Source organism: Dendropsophus ebraccatus, chromosome 3 (assembly GCF_027789765.1).
Source record: "Dendropsophus ebraccatus isolate aDenEbr1 chromosome 3, aDenEbr1.pat, whole genome shotgun sequence".
NCBI classification, from domain to species: Eukaryota; Metazoa; Chordata; class Amphibia; order Anura; family Hylidae; genus Dendropsophus; species Dendropsophus ebraccatus.
Genome location: NC_091456.1, coordinates 29,829,533 through 29,854,960, shown reverse-complemented (window position 1 = coordinate 29,854,960; position 25,428 = coordinate 29,829,533). Strand labels below are relative to the sequence as shown.

Here is a 25,428-nt window from a genome sequence, read left to right as displayed (position 1 = left end):
AAGGGTGGGGAGGAAGAAAGGAGAGGCGTTGCACACCTGGGGCTAAGACACTAGAGGCCACACAGGTTTGATTTACCTACTACAGATTATTATTATTATTATTTATTTATTTATTTATTTGCTCTATCCAAGGCACAAGGCACATTTTAAAAGACATGACCAGTAAGGATTTACTCTCATGAAACCAATGGTACTCGCGGTTTGGTGGGGTGGGTTGATGGATACAGAGCTGCTTTAAACAGTGTTTTAGATATGGAAAAACTATAGAAATATTATTGTTTTTACACTAGCCCCTGGAACAAATATAATAGACTGACATTGTATGCTTTTTTGTAAGCTTTACTATATATATGACAACAGGATGAGTAGAGTCTTTTCATTATTGATGGAGAACAGACAAATTATTGACAGATAACTTTGTACTGTTGGTGGCCTAATTAACTATACTATACTATACACTATAATCTCAAAGAAAAGTTTCTTCCACTTCCTACTGCTTAATGGGGGGTAGTGTATTTTTCCCTGAGAATATAATCCGTGGTTAAATATAATTGATAAACATAAAAGTATATTCCTTATAAGTTTATTTGAAAGCTAGTATGTTGTTATAACATATTCTAGGATTGTTTAATTAGATTGTAAATTGTTTTAAAAGGTATAACCCCATCCATTCTAAATTCAGCACTGAAAGTGTTACTTAAATATTGTTTTGATTGGACAAAAGAAATTATTCCATTAAGCACCAATGCTTTTCCAATGTAATTGTATAGCTTTAAAGAAAGGGATGTTCCTCAAACCTTTATATTAAATACTTTGTACTTATGTGCTTGATTTATTTATTATTCAGAATCACAGGAAAAACTCTTTGTTCTTCTGTGAAGCATACAAACAAACAAAATTTCTGGAACATGAAGCACTGACCTCTGACCACTCTGTCTTATATTTCCCTTGGCAGTTCCGTCAGTCATGTGGTGCTCTTTTCCCCATTCAAGCGTATCTTTGTGAAGTGTAGACCTTGCAGTCATTCCCAACAGATGAGCAGACTGAATTTGAGACAGCATTCTTCCTAGCATCCCGGCATCACAAATTACTAGGCTTTCTTTGGCTTCTCTACAATTTTACAATAAAAAAAGCCCAACAGAATCAGAATAATACTAATACAATCTTAGTTAATTGGTTTACAACATAAAAGACATGCAAATCTTCCCTTGTAGTAAAGCGATAAGGTGTAGTGATTAAGTACGATTGAAGAAAATGTATATCACAAAGACTGATGCCGCAAAAATCAATTTTAATTAACATTATTACGGTAACATGTATAATAACAGCTCTGCAGGCCAATTTCACTATAAAATACAGATGTCAGATTTTTACCTAGTATCCTAATGATTAGGCTGGACATGCACATACTTACCCTTCTTGGCCCAGATCAATCTTGTAGTATAACTAGTAAGACTCCATAGCTGCAGATCACACTGGTACCATAATTGTACTCTCCTTGTAAAGAAAACTTGTCTATGTATGGAGTGGTAGTAACTGAGAAGAAGTTAGGGCAAAGTATGGTGCAAAAAAATTATTATATTGTTCGAATTTAAGCGATAATCTTTCTGTGTGTAAGCCTGGCAACGATCAAACAACTAATGGAAATTTGTTTGCATTTCGCATCTTTTCAGCTAACCATAAAATCGTTGTTTGCAAATCTTTCAATGTATGTACACATTGTCCACTTGTTATAACGATCGTTCGTATACTAGAGTGTACAAATGCTATTCTTCCGTATATTATGGTGAATGATTTGAGGTAGTTTGCAAAAGTTCTCATTTACAACAGTTTATCGTAAAATCAGAGAAAACGAAAAAATCACTTTGTCTAATAAGACCGTAAGGGGGAGATTTATCAAACTGGTGTAAAGTAGAATTGGCTCAGTTGCCCCTAGCAACCAATCAGATTCCACCTTTCAATTTTCAAAGAGTCTGTGTGGAATGAAAAGTGGAATCTAATTGGTTGCTAGGGGCAACTAACAATTCTACTTTACACCAGTATAATAAATCTCCCTTAAGTCTTTCCTTGTATGGCTATGTTCACACAACGTCAAAAATATTGAAAAGGCGTTTGATTTTCGTATTTAAAAAAATTGTAAATTTTTGCCGCGATTTAACTTACTGCAATGGTAATGCATTGAAGTTAATGAGAAGACGGACATCCAATGAAACGGACGTCAAAATAATGAACATGATCATTATTTCTGGACGTCTTTTGCAAACAGCGGAAGTTTTTTATAAGTAGTTCATACACAATTTTTCTTTTGTCACCGTTCTTTCTCCGTTTTTACTATTAAATTCAATGGACTTTTCAATTAAGCCGCATCCAAAGGGCAATTAGTAATCCCAAACTAAAATAATGTGCAAACACCAGACATTGCACTAAGGGGAGGCCAGACAGCTAAATGATGATATTTTAGCCTCAAAATAACGGACGTCGTTTTAAACGGAGCTCAAAAGACGTGTGAACATAGCCTATGGGTGCAACTGTTACAGAGGTAACAGACTGTAAATATTCAAATATAAATATATCATGTTTCCTTGATACTAGACTTGACTTACAGCTTTGTATGTATAAGAATACAAGTAAAGATAAGTACATCTTCTAAGATTCATTTTAGGTCGGACTTTGCATTTCAGATTCTGATTTGGATTCAGTAGGGCACCTATTTCCCTTCAATTGCCCATGCAAAGTGTGTATAGGTGCAGAGTCTTCTGACAAATTCACTGGTTCAGGTACAAAGTGTCTGTCCAGTGAATGGAGAGAGTAGAGATGAGCGAAGCGAATCTGGCGAATCAAAATTCACTGCGGATCAGCCCATCAATTTTCTTTGTTCTGCAAAGCTAATACCCGCAAATGTATTAAAGGGGTTTAGCCACTTTATAGTAAAATAGGTCAATGTACAGTATTAGTAGCTGGACTCGCTCCACCTCATAGAGCTAAAATCAGACTCCCCTCCTCCAGGTTGTGATGCCCAGCTCTGTTTTGTTTCTGTCTATAAAATGGCCGACATGGAGGAGCATGTGATCATGTCCCTCCCCCTTTGTCCTCTATAGACATATACAGGCTCAGTGGTGGACACTGGGGGGCGGGGCACAGTCACATGGTCCTCCATGTCGGCTATTTTATGGACAGGAACACCACAGAGCAGGGCAGCACAGCATGGAGGAGGAGAGTCTGATTTTAGCTCTATGAGGTACACAGGGAGCTGCTGTCAGTATATACAGTGAGTACAGCTACTAAGGCTATGTTCACACTGCGTATGAGTCCGGACGCATTTCATACGCCGCCGTACATGTGCGGCTGAAACTACGGGCGTGGGAAAAATCGACATGTGGCCGGATGCGTACGAACCGCGAACATACGCCCGTAGTACAGTTATGCTTCCCTAGCTTGTTTCGAAGCGATCTGAAACAGGTCATTTACTTGGAAATCTTCGCCCAGCCCAATAAAACTCACAGAACCTTTTGGATCAAAATATCAAGTTCAATTTGGCTGAAATAAGTACTTCGTACGGGACCGCATGGTAATCCACGGCCGTGAGTTTCAACATTACCGTCCTCAAACAATGGTCTTGTTCATTTTTCATGGCGCTGTATACGATCCGGCCGTAAGCTCATACGTAGTGTGCATTGTGCGGGCGTATATCGTATACTTTCAAGCGAACGCATCAACCTCAAAACTTCGTGCGTATATTCGCGGTTCGCACTACGGCCGGAAACATAGGCAGTGTGAACATAGCCTAATACTGTATACTCAACTATTTTACTATAAAGCGGCCAACAGCGTCACTGTGATGTCAGAACCTTCCCCTTTATATAATGTGGTTCATTTCCGGAGGTGGCCAGTCAGCCGTGTGTGGAGGAGAGAGCAGGATGGCAGCAGACAGTAAGAGCAGAGCAGGGAGAGACAGAGTGATATAGGGACAGAGAGGAGGAGATAGGAGGGCTAATTGTGGTTGTTGTAGCTTCCAACCAAGTGTTAAATTTAGTAAGGAACTGGGTGCTTATAGAAATGAACTGGGACCAGTGAAGACACAGTGCATATTATTCCCTCACTGGGCACTGTAAACTCCCATTGAGTTATACTAATTTAGTGGAATAAGTGAATAAAGCCTTACATAATCAGTGCTCGCACTCCACGCCTACTGTGTTATACAACTTGGGTTTCATTAAAATTGGATGACTGACTTTTTTTTTTTTAATTGTCATTTTCCATTTTTTTTTACACTATTACAACTTCATGCGTTAACAAATTCTTCCTTTTTTATAATAGTCCCAGTTATGTAGCTAATGTAGTTTAGCAGTTTTATTTAAATTTGTTAAGATTCGATCAGCTAATAACAAATTTGACCCAAGATTTGCGATGCTCAAGAAACAACTTTTTGGCTGCTTTGCTCATCTCTAGTAGTTAGTGCAAGTCAAGATCCATATAACATGACTGCTTACCTCCAGGCAGCTCAGTGTATATATTCTAACAATTTGACAGTTTTAGAAAAAATCCAATTGATCCCAGATTAATTCTTCCATCTCTATTGCTCATGTCATCACTTGTGGGTGTGTGGTACATTATGAGAAATAAGTTGGAAGTTGTATGCACTCCTAAGGCTGCCTGAAAAACATGGATACTGCCCAATGCCATAGGTTGTATCCATGTTTCTAAGACTTCCAAGGAATGCATCAAACTTCTTCAGCCACAGGTAATTAAAAGAGAACATTTGGGTTTGAAGGAACTTAACCATGCTTAAGATGTCATCTCTATACAGTACAATATGCAACCAATGGTAGTCATCAGCAATACCTAGGTTGCGAGTATTGGGACACAGATAGGGATATACCAGGGTGGCACCTTTTTGTAGGTAGTTATTAACTCACCTACAAAAAAATGCAAATAGAAATGTTAGATTTATAATAGAAATACACCAGATGAAGGCCTTGTTCTCACATAAAAAAAAAAAGCGGACGCTTGTGCAATTTATAATAACGTTCGTTTTTGCTGCGATTTAACTGACTGCCATTGCAATGCATTGAAGTCAATGGAAAGATAGACACCCAATGCACACAATGTATTGAATGACGAACGTTATCGTTGCGGACGTCAAAATAATGTTCATGTTCATTATTTTCGGACGTCTTTTGCAAACAGCAGACATTTTTTATTGGTTGTTCCAACACAGTTTTCTTTTGTCACTGTTCTTTCTCCTTTTTTACTATTAAATTCAATGGACTTTTCAATTAACCCATACCCAAAGGGCAATTAGTAAACCCAAACTTGAATAATGTACCAATAGCCGTCATTGCACTAAGGGGAGGCCAGGCAGCTAAATAAAAGACCTCATTTTAAACGGAGCCAAAAAGACGTTGTGTGAACATAGCCATAACAGGGAAGACACTGCTAGGAGTAAGCATCAGGCGCAACACAAGAGGACAGATACTATGATCAGGTGCAATAACAGGAGTAATGATAGGTACAGTAATGAAGGACAGGGGTGACAGTCAGACAAAAACATGGGACCCTACGACAATCAGGTACAGTAAAAGGGGACAGGGGCACCAATCAGATATAGCAACAGGGGTGATGATCAGAGATTCCTTCATCTCTAGTTAATACCTAAAAGGCAGCATAAATGCAGGCAAACAGTTGAAAGTATATTCTTCAAGTAATAGTGATGATCGAATAGTATTCGACAGTACACTAATCGATTGCATTTGAATATTCGAACGACAACGCAGTACAAGTTTTGGTGTGTTTTTCCAGCAAATAAACATGCAGGGGGGAGGGACAGGCACTAGGAATACTAGGAATCTAACTGTGATTGGCTGGCTAAACTATGTCTACTCCGAAATATATAAATAGGGGATTTCAAATTTGTGTCACTTGCTGGTTGGAGCTAGAGAGGGACAGACTGTATACCAGGGAGAGAACACTTTTAGGTTAAATTAGGTAGGAAGTGCTCCCCAAAAGCCCTTGTTAGGGCTAAAAGTATTTTAAGAAAAAAAACAGAGATTTACAAGCTGTTGTGAGACAGGCAGTGTGTTCAGACATCTACTGATATGCTGTATACTGTGGTTGTGGGATAATACCTGTAATCTTGCTACAACTGATTTGTAGTTATCGTTAATTTTCATTATTATGCATTTTATACAGCACCTGATAAGTATCCAAGTGCGTACCGCTAGACCGAAATGTCCGCTTCTACTTTACGCTTGGAACTTCATGAATGTTTGACAAAAACTGATCACGAACATTTTTTGTTGTTGTTCGTGTTCGGGATCTGAACCGCAAATTGGGATGTTCGCTCATCACTAGTGTTAGGTGCATCCAGGCATGCTTCCCCTGCAGTCCCATATGCATTCCAGAGGTGTTGCCATCATTTCCTGAGGTTTCATTGTGCCCTTGGTGACCTCCTAGTGGTCTAATATTGATTTACAGTTCCCAAGTTTTTTTCTCCCTATACCATAATGGGATTCAATATTCGTTCAAATATCCGAATATCGGGAGCTATTCAAATCAAATTTCAAATTATCGATTATTTCACTATTCATTCGTCTCTACTAAGTAACAATTAATTGCTGAAGAGAGACTATATTATATTATATTATATTATATTATTGAAATACAGTAAATACAAAACCTTATATTACATGACCAAGCATGATCTACCTGAGTGGGAGCTTCTAACAACTAGTGGCCCTTTCCTTTGACTTATAGAAAGGGGCATTCTAAGAGGGGATCTCCCTCTATGAGGTCTACTGCATATGCTCCCAAAAGAACATGTGGAACATAACCGTGAGGCACAGTATGATCCAAATAAATTAAATGTATAGTTAGAACCATGAACTAAAGAATTAAATTGTAACAAAGGACAGTACATACAGCATTTATACCCGTTTAAGCCCACATATCAAAAACAATTGGAAACTGTTATTCATTTAACATAAAAACCTGGAGGTGGCAGCAACATATAATTACAAAGATGCAAAGCTTTTATATAGTAATTATATATGCCACTTCAGCACCAGAATAAGCATAAAGTGCTCTTCCACTCACTATGCAAATTTATTTGCTGTGCAAAAAAGCGTATAAATTGAACTCTTCATAAAAATTTGGGAGGCAACAATTGGCCCTGAGGATTCGATATGTTGATGAAGACTCTTTGCAATTTATTGTAAAGGTGGGTGGTGAATCTATTCATCATTCTTAATAATGAATAGTTATTTGGATAATTAAACGGCATTAACATTTTTTTAATCTTGAATTTATCGAATGTGCTGGAGAAAATCAATATGGACATAGTCAATAAGGCTTGATTTTATTACCTCCCAAACAGATTCTAGTTGTGCTGAGTATAAAGAAAAAAAAAACAACTAAATATACATGAATGACTATGACAAAAAAGCTAAATTATTAACTTTATAATTTCAAATACTAGAGCAGAAGAGCAAGTCACAAATTATTTCACTTACCAAAGCATACAATGAGCTACAGTATATATGTTAGATCAATTGTTTATATAATGGAATAGCTTTAGTGTAATTAAAAATGTGAAATGTTCATAATATGCCATTACACCCAAGTGTCTTGTATTCATACCGTGTTTCTTTATTTTTTATTGCATCAGAGGGTTCCTGGTTCTTCAAGGTAAAGAAAACTGTTCATGGCTGCAACCTGTCAGCTATTAACGTTGCATTCTTAAAGGAGTTATCCAGGTAACAAAAACAATATTATAAACAATCCCCCTTTCCAATATCACCCTATGTCTAATATACATGTATAATAGAGATGAGCGAACCTCGAGCATGATGGAGTCCATCCGAACCCGATAGTTCGGCATTTGATTAGCGGTGGCTGCTGAACTTGGATAAAGCCCTAAGGCTATGTAGAAAACATGGATATAGTCTTTGGCTGTATCCATGTTTTCCAGACAACCTTAGAGCTTTATCCAACTTCAGCAGCCGCCGCTAATCAAATGCCGAACGATCGCGTTCGGATGCACTCATGCATGCTCGAGATTCGCTCATCTCTAATGTATAACCTATCTTGCACCCTTTCCCTGTTTTTTTCCCCTCATACTTATCCGCTCTGGATGTCTAAAATATTTTCTCTATGTCTACTTTGGCAACGCTTAGCTCCCTCCCCCCCCCCCCCTTTGTGGTCACAGGACATGTGATCTTTCTGGGGGCTGAGTTAGCTGTCTCTTGACTTGTAGACATCATCTGCATCATCTCCATGCACCTGTGCTGCTTCCATAGACTTGCATGTGTCCCTGAGCCTTGGTTTCTGTAATATTAAAAGTTATAGTTCTATGTCTGCTTTTCGTCAGTGAATGCAGGCATATGTATTGCAAGTGTTATGGATATTATTAGAATCTAGATGAAACTAGAATGTTTTCCTTCACAGTCAGCAAGCAGAGATCCAAACATACACCACCTGATAAACAGATGTCTATTATGCAGCTACACCATGTGCCTGTCAGCTCTGTTAACCCTTTAGGTGTTTCACAGAGGTTAAAGCAACATGGTAGGCAGATTAGCAGGGAGGGGTTAAGGGGGAAGATGCTTGATAACAGGAGAAGGAGGTATTTTTTACTGATGAAATATAGTACAAAGTTACGAGGTTTGTAGTATTCCATTGTACTGTTGATATATGCAGTTTGTTGAAACAATAGTGCCTATTTATGAACATTCTTGTTACATTTTTTTGTGTTTTGCTGCTTTTTGGTTCCATCTTCTTGTGCTGGCAGATTTATCAAGCATATGCATTTTTCCTTCCTGTTTGTACCTTGTTCCTAGAGTTTTTCTATACATTTTTTTTTCTCAGCTGAAGTGGGCATGGTTTATGATTATTGCAAACTGTTTAGTTGTTAGCACTCCAGACACATAATAATGGGAACATGTATTCCTTAGTGTCTGGGGATTTTTTCACCATGCTGCTGCACACACCTAATTTAGTCTTTTAACATATTTAAAGATGTTTAATATGTCCATCCTTTCCCCTCATTCTTCCAGATTCTACAGATTTAGACCTTTAAGTCCTTCGTGATATGTTAAAGAAAAGTGTTTTTTTTTTGTTCTTTGGTCGCAGCGCTCCACTTCCGATCCCATCTCAAAAGTATAGCTTTCTAGACAGAGGTAAAATACATTGAGGTGATCATTGTGATTGAGGTGAAATTACATGTGATCCTGCCAAGGTGGAAGTGAAGTTCTGGGAGCAAGGTAAATTTTATCTTTCTCCTCCTGGATAACCCTCAGAACTAAGTCTCTTAGTGTTTTCTTTATTTGATATTCTAAAATTGTTACCTGTCAGGGTTACATAAGGACTGCAGAAACTCTCTTGATTCACTACCTGATTCTTTTATTAAAAACAGTAGCAAGTTACCATTGAATATGTCTGATTTAAAGGGCTTCTATATTTATTTTCAGTCTGACACAGTGCTCTCTGCTGCCATCTCTGGCAGGAACTCTCCAGAGAAGGAGAGGCTTTCTATGGGAATTCTAATAAAAAATTTCTCTTGCTCTGGACAGTTCCTGTCTCGGCCAGAGATGGCAGCAGAGAGCACTGTGTCAGACTAAAAATAAAACATTATTTCCTGCGGGACATACAGCAGCCGACTTGAGATTTTTTAATAGAAGCAAGTTACAAATCTATATAACTTTTTGAAACCAGTTGATTTGAAAGAAAAAGATTTTCACTGGAAACCCCTATAACAATTCATTCTTCCATTGCAATACTAGACCAAGTCCACAGACAAGTCTTCAACAACAACTTCTTGTGGCCTTTGTGGATGAAAACTACAAAGTTAAAAGCTTGAAGACTTTTCTTTCTTATCCTAATTGCTTCTTACAGTCATTTAATGTACCATACCTGTAATAATAAAATTCCTATATGATAAATATATTTTTTTATAGACCGAAAATGAAAGTCATGAAAATACCAAACTTCAGCTGTAAAAGTGAGCTGTGCTGCATTGAAGGGCATTGGAATCAGCCAGTCTATTATGAGAAAAGCATTGATTTAGAACCACTGTATAAGCACACAAGGAATTTAAGAGGAATAAAACGCATAGGAAACAATTGTGACATCTAAGATAAGATTGCTCTTGAGATCATCGCGCAGTAGGTTGCTTTTTAACTCTGTACTGGAAAAAAGAAAGTGTATGAGACATCATTAAAAAATAAACGGGTGAAAGATGATTTGCATTTCAAGAATAGCAGACCCCTTTTAAAGAAACTTTCCATCATCTCTTTAAAAGTAGTTAGTGAAATGCAGTTCATTATTAATGCTTCTTGGCTTTATTTAGCCCATAACTATCATTATATATTTATGAGCTAATCAGCAATTGGAAATGTCCCTGTAATGGTAACTGGAGCTTGGCATCCAAATAAAATGAACACCATTAATAAAGTATTGTGGTCATTGGGGTGGATCAAGTGTGCTAATAGCCTTACTAACAGCAATTAAGTCAATTAACCATTCAGACATATGCTGCTCAATTTCCTTCCTCAAACAGACCAATGCGTCTGTGAAATCCGTAGAGCTTATTTATAGTTTAAGGCAGCACCAACTACTGTGCAAGTATACCCACACGCGCGCACACACAACCATGCAAATACACATACACACACAATAAATGTATGTATGTAAAAAAAAAAACGATGTGGGAACATAGCCCAAAGATTTTAGAATTCTATTTTGAGATTCCACTTTTCACAGATGTATCTATGTAACTATGCTCACACCTGTCCCAGTATGTTGTGTAGAGATGAGTGAACCGAAGTTGACAATGAGTTCTTAAAGATGGCGGAAGCACAATTTAATACAGATTTTTTTTTTTTTTAAATCCTTAATTGTCCACACTGCCTTGATGTCCTCCTATGGGTCTTAAGCGCCTACAGCCTGCTTAGCCAATCACTGACTGACCAACAGTGCTGTGGCCAGTGATTGGCAAAGTGAGCTGTAACTCTCATCTCTGCAGTGACCCTGTCTCGTCTCAATCAGTGAGGGGGTTGAAGGCAGCTGCAGGTAACACTGGAGACGAGAAAATAATAGTGAGGGAGTATGGACAGGTAATTATTGATGAGTGAACGTGATTAAAACATCTAAGGGTGCGTTTACACAGAAAGATTTCTCTGACAGATTTTGGAAACCAATGCCAGGAATGGATTTGAAAAGAGGATAGATCCCAGTCTATAGAGGATTAGGTAAGTGTGAGTTCAACTGCTAGTGACTTGGCGAGGTTAACCTATGGAGTGTCTGTACCCTACAGACTGGAGTATAAATAAGAAGTAAAAGAAAAGTATAGGTCCTCAAGACAAGTCAGAGAATATTTGAAAATAATGTCGTGTGATGATTGAAATAGTAATTGATAAACAATAGACGGTCCGAGAGAAGAATAAACTAAATAACACTTTACTTGATAAGTAAAAATAATGAGTTAAAAATTATGGTACCATAACCAATCAGTATAGAAAGTGAAACAATCAAATATAAAATCATATATAAAGACATGTATAAAAAAACATTTGACCCTAATATAGCAAATATATGCAAATCCAAGCAAGAAATAAGCACTGATGTGCAGTAATATACAATAATAAAAACAATAATTAAATGATTATTGAATCATGATGAGCACTAATGGGCAAACGGGCAATATGCAAAGTTTGAGTGAGTCCTGGATATGTGGCTCATCCGTAAAGTTCATCAATATGTAAAGATGGGGTGAATTATCGGACTGTATACACTGCAGTTGCTTATATGGATGGTGGTATAAAAGCAGCCGCGGTGTATATGTTCAATCAGCAGAGTTCATCCATAGAAATCTATTAGGGATCGATGGTCCGTGCTGATGTGCCTTAGCTGGCAATATGTATAGTTCTTTGCGGTGAGTGTGCAAGATCGGGTTTTAGCGATTTAGCTATCACGCTTGTAGAGTTAGCGTACCTGCACGTGGTGATGTGGTAAAAGATTGTATGGTGTGTGTAACACCTCTCACCCGTCTTGCGAGCTGGGGATTCTCGGAGCGGTGGTCACTTGTGCGGTATGACGCTGGAAGCGTGTGCCGCGCTCAGCCGTGGTTCAAATACAGATCGGAGCTCCGTTCATGCGCAATGATTGATGTTGCCCGCGGGACCTCGTGGTGAGAATTGGCGCCAAATCCGAGTTTGAATGGCTTGTAGTATGGTAAGCCAGTTAAAGAGTATTTAAAAATACTCAGGCTCAATTTATACCTATGATGCAATAAAAAAAAAAAAACCCAACAGTTGACAAATGTCCTGCTTCCTAAGTAAGAGGCAATGCAATTAACACCTGACTCGGATAACCATTAGGGAACAATTGAACTTAATCAATCATCAGCAGTGCACCTTGTATATATATCCACCAAAACTGGGACCACACCATTACCACTTTTGCTGTTGAGAAAGATACTAAGAAAGTATCGAAACGCGTCCAGCTATATAGATTATTCTGATCTATCCATATTTAGCATGCTAACATTTTTAAATACTCTTTAACTGGCTTACCATACTACAAGCCATTCAAACTCGGATTTGGCGCCAATTCTCACCACGAGGTCCCGCGGGCAACATCAATCATTGCGCATGACCGGAGCTCCGATCTGTATTTGAACCACGGCTGAGCGCGGCACACGCTTCCAGCGTCATACCGCACAAGGGACCACCGCTCCGAGAATCCCCAGCTCGCAAGACGGGTGAGAGGTGTTACACACACCATACAATCTTTTACCACATCACCACGTGCAGGTACGCTAACTCTACAAGCGTGATAGCTAAATCGCTAAAACCCGATCTTGCACACTCACCGCAAAGAACTATACATATTGCCAGCTAAGGCACATCAGCACGGACCATCGATCCCTAATAGATTTCTATGGATGAACTCTGCTGATTGAACATATACACCGCGGCTGCTTTTATACCACCATCCATATAAGCAACTGCAGTGTATACAGTCCGATAATTCACCCCATCTTTACATATTGATGAACTTTACGGATGAGCCACATATCCAGGACTCACTCAAACTTTGCATATTGCCCGTTTGCCCATTAGTGCTCATCATGATTCAATAATCATTTAATTATTGTTTTTATTATTGTATATTACTGCACATCAGTGCTTATTTCTTGCTTGGATTTGCATATATTTGCTATATTAGGGTCAAATGGTTTTTTATACATGTCTTTATATATGATTTTATATTTGATTGTTTCACTTTCTATACTGATTGGTTATGGTACCATAATTTTTAACTCATTATTTTTACTTATCAAGTAAAGTGTTATTTAGTTTATTCTTCTCTCGGACCGTCTATTGTTTATCAATTACTATTTCAATCATCACACGACATTATTTTCAAATATTCTCTGACTTGTCTTGAGGACCTATACTTTTCTTTTACTTCTTATTTATAGATCCCAGTCTATCCCAGTCTGACCTGATCCCTGTTTAAAGGGAACCTGTCACCCCCCGTGCCGGGGTGACAGGCTCCCGACCCCCCGTTAGAGACCCCTATACTTACCTCATCCCGCCGGGTCCCGCTTCTGGATTCGGTCGGGTCCCGGAGATCTCAGCCGCTGCAGCCCGGCGCGCGCGCTGACAGATGAGTCCAACGCTCATAGAGAATGACGGAGCGCTGGACTCTCCTGTCATTCTCTATGGGTGTTGGACTCATCTCTCAGCGCGCGCGCCGGGCTGCAGCGGCTGAGATCTCCGGGACCCGACCGAATCCAAAAGCGGGACCCGGCGGGATGAGGTAAGTATAGGGGTCTCTAACGGGGGGTCGGGAGCCTGTCACCCCGGTACGGGGGGTGACAGGTTCCCTTTAAAGTCTGTTCCTGGTTTTGGCTTCAAAGATCTGTCAGATAAATCTCTCTGTGTAAACGCACCATAATTGCCCACAATCATATAGCTCTTTTAGTGTGATTTCTTTAAGGTTCGGTTCAGACGAGCCAGAACTATGCTTCAGAGTTCAGTGAACCTGCAGTAATGAATTTGTGAAAAGTTCGCTCATCTCTAATGGTGTGCTATTGCCTTTATTTTCTGTTGCAATGTCGGTAAATAGGGGTATAGCAGCAGTGTTACTACAACACACCAACAACATGTGAGCATAGTCTCATAGCATTCAGTGTAATTACCACTACCAATGGATTTTAATTTAAAACCTCACTAAGAACAAAATCTTCAGGGTATGTTTACAAAAGTTGGAATGTCATTGCAGTAACGCAATGAAGGGTAGCTGGATGGCAAATATGTGAGGCTGTAACACAATAAAAATGCATGAATGAATAAATCCTTGTGGAATTAGCATGTTTTCATCAAGTTTACATGAGTTAACCTCAGGTTCTTCTCCCAATCCCAAAACATAATATGTTTAATATATAAATTAGATAGCAAGTAGTGTTAAGCTACCAATAAAATGCTTAAGTGTTTGTTACTCATTTTTCAATGTTCCAGTGCTCAATTTGAGTAATGAACACAGTTGAAATCCATAGGCGACTCAAGCAGTTAACTAGGTGCCCCCGGAAGGTGCCTGGTTATCCTGCTTCTTTTTTTTTTTTTTCTAATTTATGTATATTTTGTCCCTCGAAAAGGATGTTTAAACTATATATACAAAAATTTGAATGTGAAAATGTAATAGGTTTTTGAAAGACACATGAAAATATCATTCATATAGGGTAGGCAATGTTTTTGACAACTGTATTTTTGACTATTTTTGGTAGTTATGTTACAGACCTCAAAAAAGAAGAAGTATACAGGTGCAGCTCACACTCGGAGAACTGGTGCTGGCTGAGGTTAAACTATAGATGCCCTAACCTAGAAAGAGGGCAGGTACGAAAATAGGATATTAGAAAATAGTGTATAGTCCTCAAGACCAAGATCAGCCCTGTTTCATACAGTAAATAAATTTAATGTAGTTCGATGATAAACATGATTAAGTGATATAAAAAGAGTAGAATCAACAAATAAAATACACGATCAATGTCATAAAAATGGTCAATGTTATATAAATGCGGGGATGCAAGAAAAGAAAAAAGGAAGAAAACAAAAAGAGACAAAAAAGGAGGAGATAAAACACAATAAAGTCTCTAATGTTGCGGTACCGCTAGCTGGTGGTCAGGTGATGGGCCCTTCAATTAATCTCTCATAAGCCACTGTGTAGTTTGTGTTCATTCAGACCAGATAAATAGATAGATAAAAAGTGGAGGATTTGAGTGATGGTCTGGGACTTGTAGTCCTACCACATTCCGGGTATGCAATCCGCTTTGTTAGGCTTATAGTGTTATTGTAACTGATTCTATGTTACATATATGTTACAACTTCACATCAGTTCGTGGATGAAGTTCATAAACAGATGATATACATGCTACAATGTAGCGGCGTTTGTAACGCCTCTCACCCGTCCAGGAGCGGCTGGCAGTGGAGCGCTTCCTTTGCTGGTCTCCCTTGTGCAGGAGCCTGTCGGTAATCACGGCTTCAGGTTAGAGCAGTCCTGCAGCGCGTCCTCGTGTCTCTGGCAGTTAGATTCGCGCGCAGTATCACAGCCTCGCTCTCATTAGAAGCCTCTCCGTCCAAGGTGATGGAGATAGGGATGCAGATAGTGTATAGTGGCTGAGAATATCGGAGATATTGATGGTAGTTTTGCAATGTACTTAGGGGGGCCCCCAAAAAAAGAAGGACGATATTGCACAATAAATAAGAAATAAAAAATAAAAAATATATAAAAAAAATCAAAAAATGAAAAAAAAAAGGAGAATGAAAGAAATATAAAAGTATAAAGAATAGCAGTCTCAGTCTCAAGTGGCTAATCCTATATGGTATTAGTCCACAATAATGTGTGCCAAACGCGTTTCAAGGTTCTTTAAAAATTAACCCCTTCATCAGTGGCAATGGTAATGTTCAGTGTTGTCCTCTTCTATGGAGGGTATTTATAGCTAGTCCTCTTATTGGTCCTGTGTATGAGGGAAAATATGGACCGGACCGGGATAGTCCAGGTCATGGTTTAATGTTTGCTCCATTCAAACGTTTCAGGACATAGGTATGGACATTATTCATTTAAAATATGAAGAGATAAAAGGATATAAAAGAAAAGAAAAGAAAATCAAAATCAAAGGATAGAGATCGATTCATAATACATGCTTCTAAACCAGAAATAAATATGCTGTAGAAGAACAATATGACACCAAAAAGCTTCAAAAAAGCGCATTATAACCGCATAATGTGAATGGGGTACCAAAAGAGATTAATGAGTGAATATACTGGATTGTATAAACAATATAGTTACAGTTAGTGTTAATTATAACGGATCAATTATGTCGCAGATTACCTACAATAGACTTGCAAAGGTTATATGGATTATGTATCTTGCATCCCCGCATTTATATAACATTGACCATTTTTATGACATTGATCGTGTATTTTATTTGTTGATTCTACTCTTTTTATATCACTTAATCATGTTTATCATCGAACTACATTAAATTTATTTACTGTATGAAACAGGGCTGATCTTGGTCTTGAGGACTATACACTATTTTCTAATATCCTATGTTACAGACCTGCACTATTAATGAAGGCCCTTAAGATATATCTCCTTCAAGTTAAATGTTTTACTATTCATGATTCATATCTAAAATAGATATGCCCCTAGCAGAGGGTATAGATGAGAATGTTTTTACAGTAGGACAAAAAGATTTTTTGTCGAGCCTATCAGTCTAGTTAACCATAACAAAGTATGCATATTTGGCTTATGATGAAAGCTTTCACCCAAGATGGCTGCTCTGTAATAACTTTTAAAGTTAGGACAGCTCAAAACGTCTTTAGAAATCGTAAAACAAAGTATTCTCTATGGGACTCCATGCCCCTCCCAGATAAACCCCAAAAATCTAATATTGAAGGTACCTTCCTTTTGTAAGGGAAGTGTTACAGAGAGGTTACTAAAATAAAGTATTTTTTGGTAATAGCCTCCATTTGCTATAAATTCCACCCAAGATATCGGTATTTAAAAAACAAATAAATAAATAAATAAATAAATAGATGTATCTTGCCCCAATTTAGTACACAAGGTGAACCTCTTTGTATGCTCTAATTTAGATATTGGGTATGTTAATGTGATTCCCAAGTAGAAAACATGTTTAGATGACCTCTAACAGATCCTAATTCCCGAAAACCTCCCTTACTCTTCCCAGTGATAATTCTGGGGGAAAAGGCATACAATTACATAATCTGTAAACAGTTCAATTTAAGTTCAAATACTTTGAGCAAAGGGCTCCATGACTAGAGCACAATCAATGGGAACAGAGGGCACCTCTGCCTTATTCAGTTTGTAAGTCTGAACACCTTGGAGAACATGCGGAAGTCATATATGTGGGACAGGGGGAAGGTGTACAGAACCATTATAGCTTTAAGAAAGTCCCCATCAAACCATAATTTGGAAAAAAACCCTTTCTAGCTACTCCCAGTTAAAAACACATTGGGGGAGATTTATCAAACATGGTGTAAAGTGTAAAGTGTAACTGGCTCAGTTGCCCCTAGCAACCAATCAGATCCCTCCTTTTATTCCTCACAGACTCTTTGGAAAATGAAAGTTAATATCTGATTGGTTGCTAGGTGCAACTGAGCCAGTTTAACTTTACTGTGTATAAAATATTAGGTTCATGACTTTAACCTTAAGGCTGGGTTCACACTACGTATATTTCAGTCAGTATTGTGGTCCTCATATTGAAACCAAAACCAGGAGTGGATTGAAAACACAGAAAGGGTCTGTTCACACAATGTTGAAATTGAGTGGATGGCCGCCATTTAATGGCAAATATTTGCTGTTATTTTAAAACAACGGCTGTTATATTGAAATAATGGCCGTTATTTACTGTTATATGGCGGCCATCCACTCAATTTTACCATTGTGTGAACAGAGCCTTTCTGTGTTTTTAATCCACTCCTGGTTGTGGTTGCAATATGAGGACCACAATACTGACTAAAATATACGTAGTGTGAACCCAGCCTAAAAGGGGTTGTGTCTGAAAGCCAAGTTGGTAAAACCAGATGGGTACTACATACATAAATGTGAACAAGTACAAATGTGCTCTTTTTAGTAAAAAATAACTTACATTCCTTTACTGTTTTTTCTACTACATGCATGTAATCACTTCCTGGTTTTCTGTCTGAACTGTGACCCTGCTGTTGCCGTGTAACTGTACACACACTTTCCCACAATGCTGCCTGCTTACAGGCTCAGTGAAGACTAACTGCCAGTACTCTCTGGAGGTTTTAGTTGAACTGAGGGTGCTTGGCCTATCTTAGTGAATTGTAGCGAAGAACAAGGGGTTATCAAAACAATGTGGGCACATGGGGTTTAGTAAATATATAATATTATATATAATGCATCAGTTTAGAAATCAGTTTTCTTAAAATAACTCTGTACCCCCCCCCCTCAAAAAAATAAAAAAAATAAAAAAAAAATGCTTGTACTGTCGGATAGCTGCTTTTAATCCAAGATCTGTCCTGGGATCCATTCGGCAGGTGATGCAGTTATTGTTCTAAAAGACAACTTTAAAATTTGCAGTCCCATGTCAAATTGGTGTGACCTAAAGTTTCTGTGCCCTTGGCCTGCAATTTCTCTCAGTCCCTCCTCCCCGCTCTTCTCATCATTAGGAATGCCCAAGGCAGTACTTCTTCTAATCATCACTTGGCTGAACACTGCACATGTGCTGGATTGTTAAGGCACATGTGCAATGTTTAGACAAGTGGTGATAAGGAGAAATCCTGTCTGGGATGTTCCTAATGGTGAGGAGTGCGGGGAGGAGAGACAGAAGCGATGCAGAACTAGGGCAAAGACACTCTAGGCCACACCAATTTGTCACACGGCTGCAAGTTTTAACCCCTTAAAGACAGAGCCAATTTAGATTTTTGCACTTCAGTTTATTTTCCTTGTGCTTAAAAGGCCATAAAAGTTGCATTTTTTTCAACTAGAAACCCACATGAGCCCTTATTTTTTGTGCCACTAATTGTACTTTGCAATGACAGGCTGAATTTTGTTTTATAAAATACACTGTGAAACCAGAAAAAAAATAAATGTGTGGTGAAATTGAAAAAAATAAATAAAATAAAAATGCATTCTATTTATTTATTTTTTTACATGTATAACTTTTCTTTTATCTGATGGCTTGAAAACAATTTCAAACCATTGTTAACAAATATATGTTCCTTAAAATCGCTCTATTTCCAGGCCTATAGTGCTTTTATCTTTTGGTCTATGGGGCTGTCTTTTTTGCGCCTTGATGTGTTCTTTCTATCGGTACCTTGATTGCGCATATGCAACTTTTTGATCGCCAATTTTTCTGGATTAGATGCGACCAAAAATGCACAATTTTGCACCTCGGGATTTTTTTGCGGTTGCGCCATTTACCGTGCGAGATCAGGAATAAATTAATAATAAATTAATAATTTGGGCGATTACGCACACGGGAATACCAAACATGTTTATTTATTTATTTATTTTTTATTTATAACATGGGAAAAGGGGGGTGATTCAAACTTTTATTAGGGGAGGGGGCTTTTTATTAATAACAACACTTTTTTTTTTTTACACATATACTAGAAGCCCCCCTGGGGGACTTCTAGTATATGCACACTGATCTCTCATTGAGATGTATGCTGTATAGAAATACAGCATAGATCAATGAAATTTTGACAGCTGCATCTGAATCCTTAATTAGCAGGCATGGCGATCGGACCATGCCCGGAAATTGCCACGGTCCCGGGCTACATGTGGCACCTGGGACCGCGGCAGTTCAGAGCGGGGTCACCGTGCGGCCCCGCTCTGAACTCCATGAGGCGGCCTCAGGGTGTAAATATACGCCCGTGGTCGTTAAGGGGTTTAAGTTCTTTTTTTTTTTTAAGACAATAACTGCATCACCTGCCGAACAGATCCCAGGACAGATCTTGGATTAAAAGCAACTATCCACACGTACAAGTGGTTTTGGGGTGGCTGGGTGGGTGGGGGATGTGGGTACAGAGTCACTTCAATGACCCAATCCTTTTAACCAACGTGTTTGTTTTGTTTCTAGATATTTTCTATGTAGGTGTAATGATTAAAGGGGTTTTCAAGGAAGACCAAATACTGAGCTGGACAAACACCTAATTTATATATACGACAGCAGGCTTCAATGTGAAGCCTCTCATTTCTAACCAGCATATCATAAAACTTGTAAGACTGCCATTAAATATGAACGATCCTAATAGATTTAAATGATTGCTTTCACATCAAGTGATGTACAGTAATTCTGTACACATTTATTTGTCTACAAATGTCTCCTATAATAACATTAGGTTGGCATTTTATAACCTTTTGCATTGTGTATGATAAGGAGACTGTTAGGCAGACCTGAGTACATGTTCAATTTACGGCTAATTACTGGATGCTTTTATAGGGTCTGTCAAGAGTCTGTTAGAAAAAAGTGAGAAAGCAGAATCATTATATGTATACTGTCTTCAAGATTGTACAACTTAACCCTGTCACTTTTACTGTTTAAGCTGATTACTGTAGTACCCTGTAAAAGTCTTAGCCTTGTCAGTTTTCTATGTAGAGTTTTGCCATTATGTGTTTTCTTAGCAGTTGATAAAAACACATTATTAAGAGATAAACCAGATATCATCATGTGAACTTATAGGGAGGTTACTCCCCGCTGGTATATCTCAGACAATTTTCAGCACCAACAGAGTCAAAGCACATTTTATTATAAAAGTAACATAATTTGAGGTTTCTGTAGTAGCAGCAAACGCCCCAATGACTCCAAGTTATTACTAGTGATGAGAGAACATCCCGATGTTCGGTTCGGATCCTAAACACGAACATGAAAAAAAAAATGATCGTCATTGTTTCTTGTTTGTCAAACATTCACAAACAAATAAAGAACGAACAGTAGAAGCATATGTTTTGGTCTACGCACATGCATACAGATTGTCAGGTGCAAAGCGTAAAATACGTAATAGCGGAACAATTGCAAGGTGCGTATCATTAGCATATGTTGTATTTTCTGTGCGTATATACTGGCACAAAGGAGAACCAGACAAAAAGATTAATGAAAAAATGGATACATAAATTAGCCCTAAAAAGAACTGTTGGGTTTTTAAGTTTTTTTTTTACTACAATGGTCACTGGTCCCTACAGGATTAAGAAATGAATCCTTATAGTACTTTAACGCTGGATTCTGTCACCCTCACTACACTGACAATTTCACAATGTTTTAAGCCCTACTTGGTCAGCTCTCCCTCCCTACCTACACTAACTACCACTGTGAATATTGTTACCTAACTACATTCAGATGCTGTCCCTGCTCGTTTCACTCTCCCTACTGGATGGCACAAGAATCAAGAAAGACTGTGAGAAAATTTGCCTCAACGTCATGTTAATGGCATGTACATAATGTACGAACCAGAAATCCGTCTGGTTCGCTCATCTCTAGTAATGACACTGATCGCACAGCCAATCACAGTAATGCCAGAAGTGAACATGACTACTACATTACCTGATGTGCTCTTTCTTACCCACACATTTATTGGTCTTTGAAATTGGTGGGAGGAAACTTTTGCAGTTATGTACGTCAAGAGATAAACATTTGCATGCTCGATTATGTTCGAAAATGATCGTTATAACCATTCCGATCATTAAACAGAATTTTTCAATCTTTGTGGTACTTTACTCAGCTACACAGCTATATCAGTACAGTACAATGAAGATTTAACACTTGTGGCTCTCCCAGCATCATCATGATGTATGATGGTGGGAGGTACTTGAATACATCTTCTATGCACAGACCATTTTTAGGGAACATGTGAATGGGTCCATACTCATTTATAGTATAAACTTACCCTGCAGGTTTTTTCTTTTGCAAGCAAGGTGGCACCGCGAGGCTTTGGTAGGTACCAGAAAAAAAAACAAGACAAATTTATACTTAAGCACAGAGCCAGTTACCAAATAAAATATATTTAAATGGTAACAAATCTAACCTGCTGATATCTCGCTATTGCACAGGAGGCGTCGAGGATGAAGGTAAACTACCGTTCAAAAGTTTGGGGTCACCCAAACAATTTTGTGTTTTCCATCAAAAGTCACACATATTCACCACCATATGTTGTGAAATGAATAGAAAATAGAGTCAAGACATTGACAAGGTTAGAAATAATGATTTGTATTTGAAATAACATTGTTTTTACATCAAACTTTGCTTTCGTCAAAGAATCCACCCTTTGCAGCAATTCCAGCATTGCACACCTTTGGCATTCTAGCTATTAATCAGTTGAGGTAAGCTGGAGAAATTGCACCCACGCTTCTAGAAGCAGCTTCCGCAAGTTGCATTGGTTGGATGGGCACTTCTGGCGTACCATACGGTCAAGCTGCTCCCACAACAGCTCAATGGGGTTCAGATCTGGTGACTACGCTGGCCACTCCATAGAATACAAGCTGCCTGTTTCTGCTGTAAATAGTTCTTACACAATTTGGAGGTGGTCATTGTCCTGTTGTAGGATGAAATTGGCTCCAATCAAGCGCTGCCCACTGGGTATGGCATGGCGTTGCAAAATTGAGTGATATCCTTCCTTATTCGGAATCCCTTTTACCCTGTACAAATCTCCCACCTTACCAGCACCAAAGCAACCCCAGACCATCACATTACCTCCACCATGCTTAACAGATGGCGTCAGGCATTCTTCCAGCATCTTTTCATTTGTTCTGGGTCTCACAAACGTTCTTCTTTGTGATCCAAACACCTCAAACTTGGATTCATCCGTCCACAACTCTTTTTTCCAGTCTTCCTCTGTCCAATGTCTGTGTTCTTTTACCCATCTTAATCTTTTTCTTTTATTGGCCAGTCTCAGATATGGCTTTTTCTTTGCCACTCTGGTTAGAGCCTGTTTGTGCTGTCCTCTGAAGGGAGTAGTACACATCATTGTAGTAAATCTTCAATTTCTTAGTAATTTCTCGCATGGAATAGCCTTCATTTCTAAGAACAAGAATAGACTGTCGAGTTTCAGATGAAAGTTCTCTTTTTCTGGCCATTTTGAGTGTTTAATTGACCCCACAAATGTGATGCTCCAGAAACACAATCTGCTGAAAGGAAGGTCAGTTTTGTAGCTTCTGTAACGAGCTAGACTGTTTTCAGATGTGTGAACATGATTGCACAAGGGTTTTCTAATCATCAATTAGCCTTCTGAGCCAATGAGCAAACACATTGTACCATTAGAATACTGGAGTGATAGTTGCTGGAAATGGGCCTCTATACACCTAAGTAGATATTGCACCAAAAACCAGACATTTGCAGCTAGAATAGTCATTTACCATATTAGCAATGTATAGAGTGTATTTGTTGAAAGTTAGGACTAGTTTAAGGTTATCTTCATTGAAAAGTACAGTGCTTTTCCTTCAAAAATAAGGACATTTCAATGTGACCCCAAACTTTTGAACGGTAGTGTATGTCTTTTACGTTAATCCTAGGCACCGTTCCCATGCACTTAGTCATTTAATCCACGGTCCATTAAGACCATTAGGTGCACTGCAACACCCCCCTAGCAACAATCCGTTGCGCCCCTGGATGGCTTGCTCCACTGATTATCATTAGAAAGGGCGGGCTGGGTAGGGGTTAATCGATGCTATGGAGGTGTGGCATTACTCTTAACAGCATCCCAGTGCTCCAAACGGTCTTACTGGACCGTGGAGTGAATGACTAAGTGCACAGGAAAGGCGTTAAGGATGAAGGTAAGAGACATGCCTTCATCCTCGGCACCTCCTGCTCAATAGGGAGATATCAGCAAGTTAGATTTGCCTAGCCTGCTGATATTTCCCCTTTAAAACCTCCCTGGCACAAAGGAAGCAAGAAGATACCTTATAAAAAAAAAAAATAAATCTAAATAAAAGATCAAGGTGTGGTCAGAGAACAAAGCCAAAGGTCGGGATTGGTATCAATATTGCAGGAAAATGCTTATGATGTCAGGCAGAACACAAATAAGCATAGGTGTCTACCGTGAGCAGACACCCATGTAGCTCTCCCTCCAGCTTTCAGCATTAGGTCACTCATAATCGTCCTGTCACTCCAATATCCCTTATAAGCTGACAGGCCTCAGCGTTACTATGGCTGGCCAAAGACAACCACCTGTGACCACTGACTGGCTGCCTGTATGTCTGTGATTTCAGATTGTTGGGAAGCCACAGAAACCATGTCCACCCAACATAGGGAGAATGGCTGCAGCTGGATTTCAGAGAAATAAGCTCCTGACATTAATATTGAGGAGTGGGCATATACTTTCACTGCTTTCTTTCCTCTATAAAATGAAAATCATTATGATAGAATTAGATTCTTAAAAAAATGAAGTTTTGAAGTTTCATATCAAGCAAACTGCAAATCCCCAGGCTAAATGCATGCAGCCAGCAGGGGGGAACATAATAAACAATCATTACTTACCTCTACCCGTGTCTTTGCAGCACTGACTCACCACTCCGGGACTCCCGCCAGGCTGTATGATCTTTTTCAGCCGCAATGTCACAACCTGGTTGATGGACAACCCTCTCAGCCAGTCAGTGACTGGAGTAAGACACCACTGCAGTCACTAATTGGCTGATGGTACAATCCATCAACTGGGTTGGGTATTTCCCCCCCAAGTCGTGACATCGGAACATGGGGGAAAATAGGGTTTCCAGAGCTTGTGACATGGCACAGTGAGAGGTTGGCTGACAATTTTTTTTAATGGCAGGATTTTTCCTTTAATTTCACTGCTATAAAGCTACAGTACTAAGCTTGATATCATGCCACCTCAAACTTTGACTAAATACGGGTCCATTTACATGGGCCGACTACGGCTGCCCGACAATAATACTTAGCGTTAGTGATGTCCATGCAGCCCTTGCCCAAAGACCTGATACCTTACCTCTCTCTGCTTCCGGTTTTCTCTACTGTGCTCCGCAACTTCCCAGTCCTTCCGGGGCCGGGCCTGGAAAGCTGCGGAGCACAAGAGAAAAGACGGGGAGCGGGGAGAGGTAAGGTATCAGGTGTTTGGGCAATCATCAGCTGTCAGCCGTGCATCGCTATTACATATAGTGGTGCTCGGACGGCGCCCAACAATTTTAGGTACAAACCTAAACCAAAGATCAGCCAATGATCGCTTCATCAGCTGATATTTGTCTCTATTACACGGAGTGATAATTGGCCAGATCGGCTTAATTCGGCTAATTATCGCTCGTGTAATAGGGCCTTAAATCTTTTTGATTTATTTTGAGTACCCAAAGTGATTTATGCAGAACGTAAACAAGATTGGTTGATAAACTGGTGACCACATAGCTAATCTTTTTGATATATCACACTCTGTTTTATGT

The 25,428-nt window shown here is 38.9% G+C and overlaps 1 long non-coding RNA gene across 1 annotated transcript in view; it reads right to left on the bottom strand.

Annotated features, from left to right (window-relative positions):
* Window positions 1-1,053: 1,053 nt before the first annotated feature.
* LOC138787002 (uncharacterized) overlaps window positions 1,054-25,428 on the bottom strand; it is a 49,198-nt gene continuing 24,823 nt past the window's right edge. Inside the window, exon 3 of the long non-coding RNA XR_011362276.1 lies at window positions 1,054-1,110. This is a non-coding gene — a long non-coding RNA (uncharacterized lncRNA). The remainder of the gene's footprint in view (window positions 1,111-25,428) is intronic.